The sequence below is a fragment of the Zonotrichia leucophrys genome, chromosome Z, assembly GCF_028769735.1.
Source record: "Zonotrichia leucophrys gambelii isolate GWCS_2022_RI chromosome Z, RI_Zleu_2.0, whole genome shotgun sequence".
In the NCBI taxonomy this organism is placed as follows: Eukaryota; Metazoa; Chordata; class Aves; order Passeriformes; family Passerellidae; genus Zonotrichia; species Zonotrichia leucophrys.
In genome coordinates, this window is record NC_088200.1 from 69,731,623 (window position 1) to 69,740,879 (window position 9,257).

The following is a 9,257-nucleotide window of genomic DNA, read 5'->3' on the forward strand; positions in this document are numbered from 1 at the left end:
GCTGTCAGGCCTTGAAATTATTCCAAATTTGTCCACGACTTTCCTCACCTGTGAAGATGTGTTGAATCTCACCAAGTGCCCAGAAACCTGTACCTGTGTGCTTCTCTATCTTGTCATTTGTGTGTTCATTTTTGTGGGGTTGTTTTTGTTTTTGGTTGGTTGGGTTTTTGGGTGTTTTTTTTTTTCTTTTTTTTCAAGAAATTGAAATGTGGGAAAGAAAAAAAAGTGAGAACATGTCATCAGTGGGGGAGATGAGCAGAGAACGGGCCTTGCCATCCTGCAGCCAAAGGTAAGGTCTCTACAGTGGGAAGCAAACCCCTAGAGGTCACTGTAATCATAAACATTCACAGAAAAGATCCAGATTTGAGTAATGCCACGATTCGAACGAGCCATTTACAGCAAGGGGCTCACAGTCAGATCTCGGGCCTGTTCCGAAGAGACCCCTCCGAAGCCAAGGAGGTCACAGGCCGTGGTTTGGCAGTGCAGGCCATCCCTCCACGGCACCAAATTGTCAGAATTCCCAGGGCAGGACTGGGGCTTGTCCTTGGGGTGGAGGGGAAGGCAGGCTGGCTGGGGAGAGGGAAAACAGAAAACAAGTGAGGAAGGAGAAGAAGCTGTGCTTGTCACAGGGGCTTGGGGAAGATGGCAAAGTTTGCTGGGCACAATGGGCCCAGCAATGCATGTTAAAGGGGTGAAGGCCTCATATCAGTGGCAACTGCAGAGCAGGCACTGTGTTTGGTCTGTGGATTGCAAACACTGACTCCAAAGAGGCATTCTCATACATTAAATGGGAACAGATCACTTGGAAGTGATCATTCAAAAAAAGAGAATTAAAAACTCCTGAAGCTCATAACAAATGCTACAGCAAGGCTGAAATAAATGTTAGATGATCTGTCCAAAACAGGAAAAAAAAAAAAATTAGTTTCACAGCCTAAGCTGAATTGTTCAAAGTCTCATTTTAATTTATAAACATTCCACACTACATATGGTTGAGAAGCAGTTGCTGATGCTGTGCACTAATCTTGAACATGTTGATGAAAACAAAATCCTGTTGATACCTGTACTCAGTGACTGTATCTGTAAAACCCAGATTAATTCACCACCAACCAATCCACTCTGACATGAAACAGAAGCACCTCTGCAGATGTCACAGGGGGGCTGTATCTAATTATGCAGCAGTTTATTAGGAGCTCTGGCTTGTACCTGGCTCTCTAAGGATCCACAACATAATTGTATTTATCCCCCAGGGAATGTGCTATAATTTGAAAGCCAAGAGAAGAAAGTATGTGACATAGAGGTGCTGGGAGATCACTGGTTTCATGTTTATGCTTTGCAGAACATGTAAAATTCATACAGACAATTTTCCTGTATAGTGAAGCCTTTAAAGGGTGTGTCCTTCATCAACAAAGCATAAAGCTGTTTTTTTTTTTCTGGTGCTGACAAGTGATGGAATACACAGACAGGTCTTGATTCAAGTCACTGAACAAAACTCCCCCATGCCATTTGAGACACTGGAGCATTTGCAGAGTCCTGTCAGATATGATACCCCAGGAAAGCAAGGATTTCTGGATGTGCATGTGAATGCCACTGAGGAATCCTAGGGTATCCCAAATGTCACTGGCTGCATTTGTTTGGACAACTGAATCAGAATTCCACTGCTCATACAATCCCTTAACACTGATGCTCACTGGCAGCATATGAAATAATTAATTTTTATCCCTTGTGTTGGTATGGACTTATCTCATTACCTCATTACAGTAGTTCTTTGTGTTAACTTCATTAAGTTTTCAACACGACTTCTGAAAACAATGAAAATTCCAAAACAAATTGTATAAGATCTTAGATAACAATGGCTTCAAAAGAGAGCATTAATCAAGACCTAGCCCCTGGTGCCTGAATAACATTCAAAAGGAAACAACACTGTTTGTTTTGCTTTCTTTTTTTTTTTTTCCTTGATTCAGACTGTCCAAACGGAACTGAAGCCTGGGGCAAAATGAGCTGAAAGGGGAAAAAATGGAAACTTGAGTTTTAAAACAAAAGGGGGGGGGGGGAAGGAAGAAGGAAATAAAAAGAATATATATGTAATGCGATATTTCAATCAAAAGGAGCAAGAAGGCCCACATCAGATCCCACCCCAGCTTTACATGGAATTCTGGGGGATTGTGCTGATCCAGCTGAGAGCAGAACTGGCCCAGTGCATGATTCTGGAAAAGCCACTGAATTTAACTCACAGGTATTTTTTAAATATAAAATTTTAAAATAGCCTAATGTCTGGTTTTGGAAAGTATAAATGAAAGGAAACTTTTGTGTTTTGAAACTTCCTGTCCTCTTTCTCATGTTTTGTGATTGAAATAAGTATTACTCTTGTTATGACAAGACACTTGTTTCAAAAACAACTCCACATGATTTCTATAAGGGAGGCTCAACACTTTAACCAAGGGAATAAACAGCTAGAAAGAAGGCAATAAAACTGAAGAGACCGAAATATTACTTATTAGGGGTAGAGGGCCCTTTCTATATACAGACATTTATGCAGGGGAACATGGATTATTTTAGATCCTCTGGCTGGGCTGCCTGGTGAAATGGAATGAAAGACATAGGTTAAAATCTTCAATTCTTCACTTGGAATTTGAGTTATCAAAGAGCACAAAGAATCTTTTTTAATATCTGCCTGTAAACAGCTATTGTATGCTACTAGCTAATAAACAACAGGGTGCTTGCTGATAACCATTATATACAAAATAAATATAACATAATATAAAAACAAACATAAAATATAAATAAATAAAACATAATAATATTATAACAACAGTAGATATTTCAAAATATATAGGCTTTTTTCACAGACACTTTTAAATCTTGTACAGAGCTTCCCTCTATCAAAAAAACCTTTTTTTTTTAATGAGAGTTAGCATTATCTTGACTCTGCCTTTTCTTTTCTTAATAATTATTACTGTATATAACAATTTTTCTTTGTATATATATAATTGCCCCATTATATTAGGAGAGGATCTAGACTAAAGCATGCAAGTAAAATGGTACCAAAAACTGATCCCAACAAGCCACAAATTTCATTTTGGACAAGGACCTACCAGGCATCTCTTCTGCCCTCAACCCAGCTTGCTCTTAGTTAAATAATGTAGAAACTGTAGAGGCTTCATCATGGAGAATCTGCATTCATAGTGCTTTTCCTGCAGTACTGCTGCAACATCAGTAATTCATTAGCCACATTGGGTAGGCTGGTATTTTTTTTCATATTTGTCTGTATCCACACCTTGAAGGACTGGCAAATCTGACAACAGCATCAGCAATCCAAAGCACTTTTCTCCCTCATCTCAGCACTGATGTTCTGCTTAGAAAGAACAGCAGAATTTCAGGAGTTCCCCACTGAGGATTTGCCATGTCCCTTCACTGCAGCCACAGAAAAAAGAAGAATTTAAGACAGAAGAATTTGCTGATTACTCTCAAACAGAGATGTGTTTGCACTGCCAGTTTGCACAAACCTCTTTCCACTTCTTTTGAGAGGAAAGATGGAGCTCTCCCTTGAGCACAAGTGGAACAATTGGTTCAAATAACATTTATTTAGTAGTACAACTATAGAGGCCCTGACGCTGCAAGAATATGAGGCAGAGCAAACTTTGTGAGGTAGTGTATTCCATTAGGCCAGCCCTTCAGTACATTTAGAAAAATACAACAAACTTGTGAGCACACAAGGCTTTCCGCAGGTTTGAAACTGCAGTCTTGACTCGAGCTCTTTCCTGTGCCCATGAATTGTCCTTAAGCCACACTGAGCCAGGCCTTGAATTTTACAATATTTGTATGTCCCCTACCTATTCTGTTTAACTGTCATTCCATGACTGGCTATGAAGGGTTTTCTGTCTAAAACACAGACTTTATTTTGATATATAGTCAAAATAAAGCCCAGAAGCATCATTATATACTTGAAGATGCTTAGTCCAGGTTTTGGTTTTGGATTTTTCTTCTTTGCTTTATTAGGAGGGTTTGTTGGTTGGTTTTTGGTATTTGTGGATTTGAAGGGGGTGGTTGTTATCCTCTCCTCTCCTCTCCTCTTCCCCTTTCCCCTTTCCTTTCCTCTTCCCATTTTTCCTGATTTTTCCCTTGGGACTTCCACAGAGTTGGATGGTGTTATAAACAGCTTCCTCTTGGGTTCAGTGTTAATTGGTTCAGGGATAAAAATCTCATCTCTTACTTATTTACAATATTGTGCAGATATTTACCTGGACAGAAAGCTCAGGCAGAAGGGACGACTGACTGCTCAGCTCAGAGTCCTGAGGTACCTTTAAAGATTAATAATTTGGACAAGCAGAATTCCCTCAGCCCCTGAACTGGAATGCTGGATGGTGCTGTGGTTTTTTTTTTGCCCCCTCTCAGATTTCTTTTTGCTGAGGCAATCCTGCTTGTCTTATACCTGTTGTAAGGCAGAAATTCTTCACACAGGCTCAAAATCCCTGAAGTGATAATTATGCTCTTACAATGACTGCAAACAGCTGTTGAAATAGGAGAAAGAACAGGTGAGGGTGCATGACATATAAGATTCTAGAGCTTGCTATTCCTCAGATTCCCTTGGAGCAGAAAAAATGTTACAGCCCTGGGTTTTTGGTTTTTCAGGGTTTTTTTAATGGGTTTTTTCCTTTCTTGTCTTTTTTTTTTTTTTTTAATAGAAGCTGAATTTCTTGTTCTTGTTTTTCCAGTTTTTTAGGAGCTCTCCCAGAGGAAAAGCGTGGGCTGCACAAATCCCCATCTGCCCCAGCTGTGATAACCTTCCTGCAGACACAGGACCAGAGCTGGGGACCAGGGGAAGGCATTTGAAATCCTGCCAATCCAGCCAATTGCTCCAGAATTAAGCTGCAGTCTTGTCCATCGAGGAGCTAGACAGCAGTGCAGGAAACTGGGATCCAGTTTGGGTCTCAGTTTCCATCAGATATTGGGATGAGGGGGAGGGAGAAGCTGATTCCTGCACCTGGAAAGACAGCAAATGTTGAAGATAGAAGACACAAGTCTCCTCTCTCCAAAATATTCTTTTCTTTGGGGGAAAAAAAAACCCCAAAAAACAAAACAAAACAACCAAACATACAACTACAAAAAGAAATCCACCAAAACCCCCACAAAAAAAACCAAATAAAAAAAAAACCAAAAAAAACCCGCACCCCAAAAAATAAAAAGCAAACAAACAAAAACAAGCCCCAAAGGCAAACAACCCCAACCCACTTCGTATTTACTACTGAAATAAAGTTTCAAAAATTCAGATAACATCCAAGATCCAAGTGCCCATTACTATAGAGTCTGGTGAAGTAAAGTGGGGTTTAAGTCACTCCTATTCAGAAGTACAAAATTGTTATAAACATCTTTTGCTACCTCTATTTTCTTGATGTTGAAAATGAAGCAGTGTGTGGCTGCTTCATGTAAGTCCATAATTTGAGTAGGCAGGGCAGGGTTGGGAGTTTCAGTTGACAGATGCTCAAAAATCTGAGATCTGAGTTAAAAACTTGACAAGGACAGAAGCTTGTTAAGATTTTTCAGGGTTTTCTATCTTCATGTGAAGCAGGAAAGAATTTTTTTTCATGTCTGTTCCCATTTTATCAAAAAATAATAGGTTACCTTCCTCTTCTTTGAGCTTTAAATTAATGCTCTGCCTTTTGGATTGAGCCCTCTTCAGGCTGGCTTTCATTTCAAAAGATCTGCTATTCTTTTTTAAATTCAATTCCAATCTTGAAAATATTCCAATCAGTGTAATAGGTAGATCACACCAACATCTGAAACTGTTCTCTTTCACTGAAGAAGAAAGCAGCATGATTTTATTAGCTCCATAATTTATTGAATTTCACAAATTATTCCAAGGTAATTCTGTTGGGAAGAAAGGAGAAATTAGATAATGTCCTTGTAGAATTGGCACAAGAAAGAATTGATGATTATCCTCAGTTCTGTCTGCCATCTAAGTAAGTAATCACAATTTTTTCCCTGTTCGGACATTTTAGGGATAGAAGTCACATGTGAAAATTGATTTTTTTTTTTAAAGGAAGAACTGTATAGATTTTGATGTAATTTAGGTGTCTGGCTATCTTACCATTTACTTTGTTGAAGAAAGAATAGACAGACAGGTGCAGTGCTTCTGAGGTAAATGAGGTTGTAACTGAAGTAGGTGAAGTTGAACCACAACAATGTGGTTCTTGGCCTGTGGTAACCATAACAGATAATAATGTAAAAGCTGATAGAATCATATATTTTTACCTTTGGTGCCTGATAAATGCCAAGAACAATTATTCTTAGAACCCTATAAGATTGCCAGATACAGACAGGGCAATTTATTTTTTTTTTATTCCATTAAAAAAAGGGGAGAAAAGTTTTAATAATAAAATAAAGAAGGAGATTTTGAGAGAAATTATAATCTAAGTAAACTTAGGGAACTGTCTGTCTAAATCTCAATATCTCAGCAGTAAAATAGACAAATAATTGTGAATGTCATGGTTTTTTTTTTTTTTAATAAAACAGGCATCTAACTAAAGAGGTCTCAACATAACCTTGTTTTGGTAGAGAAATGGGCTAAAAAGAATCACAGCGTCACTTGAATAAGCAATGTCAGTCTTGAACTTGTATTTGAGGATAGTAATTGAAAAATATGGGCTCAGAAATCCTATATCCCAAGTCCCGGACTCACTGTAGGATTCAGGAACAGCTTAAATGGAGCTGTGAAATGCAAACATTAAAAGACAGTGGTCATATTACCGATATTATAAATCTTCTGTTCATATCTGGCAATCAGGATTTATTTCTGAGCCAGCAAAATCTGGCCCTGATTAACTGAACCAATTTTGAGACTTTGGAAAGGATTAAATGTATTTTCCCTTTGACAAAGACTGATGATGCCTCACCCAACCCAAATTCAAGTGAGAGATAAGCAAAGAGGTGAGCAGAGGAATGCTGGAGGGATTTGAGCAGGCCTGAGGCAGAGAGGCCCTGGGGGCATTTAGACCTGGCATATATTAATTAGTTTTTGAACAGAGAGCCCTGGGAAAGGGGCATGGCAGTGTTGCAAATCACTGTGGGTGTGACTTAGCCAAACATGTCTCTATTTTCCACGTATTTTAGTGGCATTTAAACAGATGCTTCTGTGTTTCCTTCAGCACTGGCAGTTTCCTAAACCAGGGGCTTTGGCTGCTTTACTTTAGGAACATTTGGGGGAGAAGGTAGCAAGTTCATTTTTGACAGAAAGCATTCACCTCTTGTCACAGACATGTTTTCTGAAAAATCCTTTCCTTGGGGTTTTTCCTCCTGAGAAGCTGAGAGGGCTCAGGAACAAAATGTAAACATTGATTATCTGCTGCTGCGGAATGCAACAGGTGCATCTGGGATTGGTCTTGTGTGGTTGTTTCCAATTAATGGCCAATCACAGTCAGCTGGCTTGGACAGAGAGTCTGAGCTACAAGCCTTTCTTATCATTCCTTCTTTTTCTATTCTTAGCTAGCCTTCTGATGAAATCCTTTCTTCTATTCTTTTAGTATAGTTTTAATGTCATATATATCCTAAAATAATAAATCAGCCTTCTGAAACATGGAGTCAGATCCTCGTCTCTTCCTTCATCCTCAGACCCCTGTGAACACGGTCACAACCTCTGAGAAAGGAAAAGGAAAAGCAAACTTCCTCCTGACATTGAGCAAAGGGCTCAAATAGCTGTTTCATGAACATTTGCTCCAGGAGGCCTGGGCTGCATTTCTTTAGGGCTGCCTTGACCTTTAGAAGTTGTCCAAACCTGAGCTGTAAACACCTTGTTCCTAGAGGCGGCCAGTGGGAAATTTCTGGAGCAGGGAGGAGTCTGGGGTGGGTAGGTGATATGGGGACAGCCTTTGCATCAACAGGAAAAACGCTTTATCAAGAAAGACATTTTTCTGAATGTTTTTGAATTCTGTGTGGAATTCTGTGTTTAGTTAGTTGGTCAAAAACCACAGACACATGGAATGGTTTGGGTGGGAGAGGACCTGAAGATCCCATCTTGTCCAAGACCTTCCACCAGACTTTGGTTTCTCCAAGCCCTGGCCTTGAACCAGGCCAGGCAAGGCTTAAAAGTAACCTGAACATGGTAAAGAAATAATTCTTGCTGCTGTCAAAATGGAGAGTTGGCAAGTTCTCAGAAAATTCCCCTTGCCTGGATTTCCTGAGTGAACTCGTGGGTACTGAGGATCCTTCAGGTATCCTGCTCAGGACCAAACTTGAGGAAAAATAACAGTCTTATCAAGCAAAAATACTTAAGGGTAAAAAGTTCACAAAGCAGAAGAAATTAATGACTGTTTGTCCAAGCACTCCTGGGAACTGCTTTTTATAAGTGAATTTTAAAAAGTCAAAAGGCAGCAGATGACAGAAAATAAACACAAATGCTTTCACAGCAGCCAGGGATTATATTCTCCCCTATGATGGTTGAAAGTGTCCAAACAGCACTGCAGATGTTGCTAAAGATGATGCCATTGAAAAGGGTGATATTATTGTTACTATTACTATTATTTTTTTTTTTTTAATGCAAAGTTTCAAATCACTACATTGCATTTTTTAAATAAATGTTTCTCTAGAGTTTTCAGGATAACAACATCAGGAAAAGATCTGCACTGGTCTAAATAGCTAAAATTAATTCGGGTATCACAGGCAAATTCTCATATTGGTTGCATGAGAGCTCAAGGAGAGCTCAATTACAAAAAATGATCTTGACTGTAGAATTTTTTTACCTTCTGAGCTGTTGAGGATGAAGGGCTAATGTCCACTGATTAATTTATTAATTTATTAATAAATTAATGTATTAATTCAATTTATTACTGAGGTCATTAAATAACATGTGGTTTCTTTTAGAAATGAAGGCTGAAAATAATCCCCAAAGTTTAGTACTTAAAAATTAAACTTTAAAAATTTAAGGGAAAGCTTTTACTTTGTATACATGAAAAGAATATTCTCTGATGTGGTAGCTATTAACCAGTGATATTTGATTATGAATTTTTTTGTATTTGAATAAAAAGACTTATTTTGAAGAGTCATATCCTAAATTCTTTATTCATTATTCCCCAGAAATAAGTATGCATTGAAGCATTGGCATGTTAAAAGGGTAAAAAATTAAACAAATTTTTAAAAAATTAAATACAAGGGTGGACAAAGAAGGAGAGAGATCTGAAAAAATTAAACCCCAAAGTACTCAACAATTTATTTTCCACTTTTTCAAACACTGTTCATGTTTCATTTGTTCACATTGACACGCCCTG

At 38.5% G+C, this 9,257-nt stretch overlaps 1 long non-coding RNA gene across 1 annotated transcript; it reads left to right on the forward strand.

Moving 5' to 3' along the window:
- The first annotated feature begins 2,121 nt into the window (after window positions 1–2,121).
- On the forward strand, window positions 2,122–5,399 carry LOC135459941 (uncharacterized). The gene is made up of 2 exons (XR_010443124.1): window positions 2,122–2,233; window positions 4,713–5,399. It is a non-coding gene; the product is annotated as an uncharacterized LOC135459941 (long non-coding RNA).
- Window positions 5,400–9,257: the final 3,858 nt, after the last annotated feature.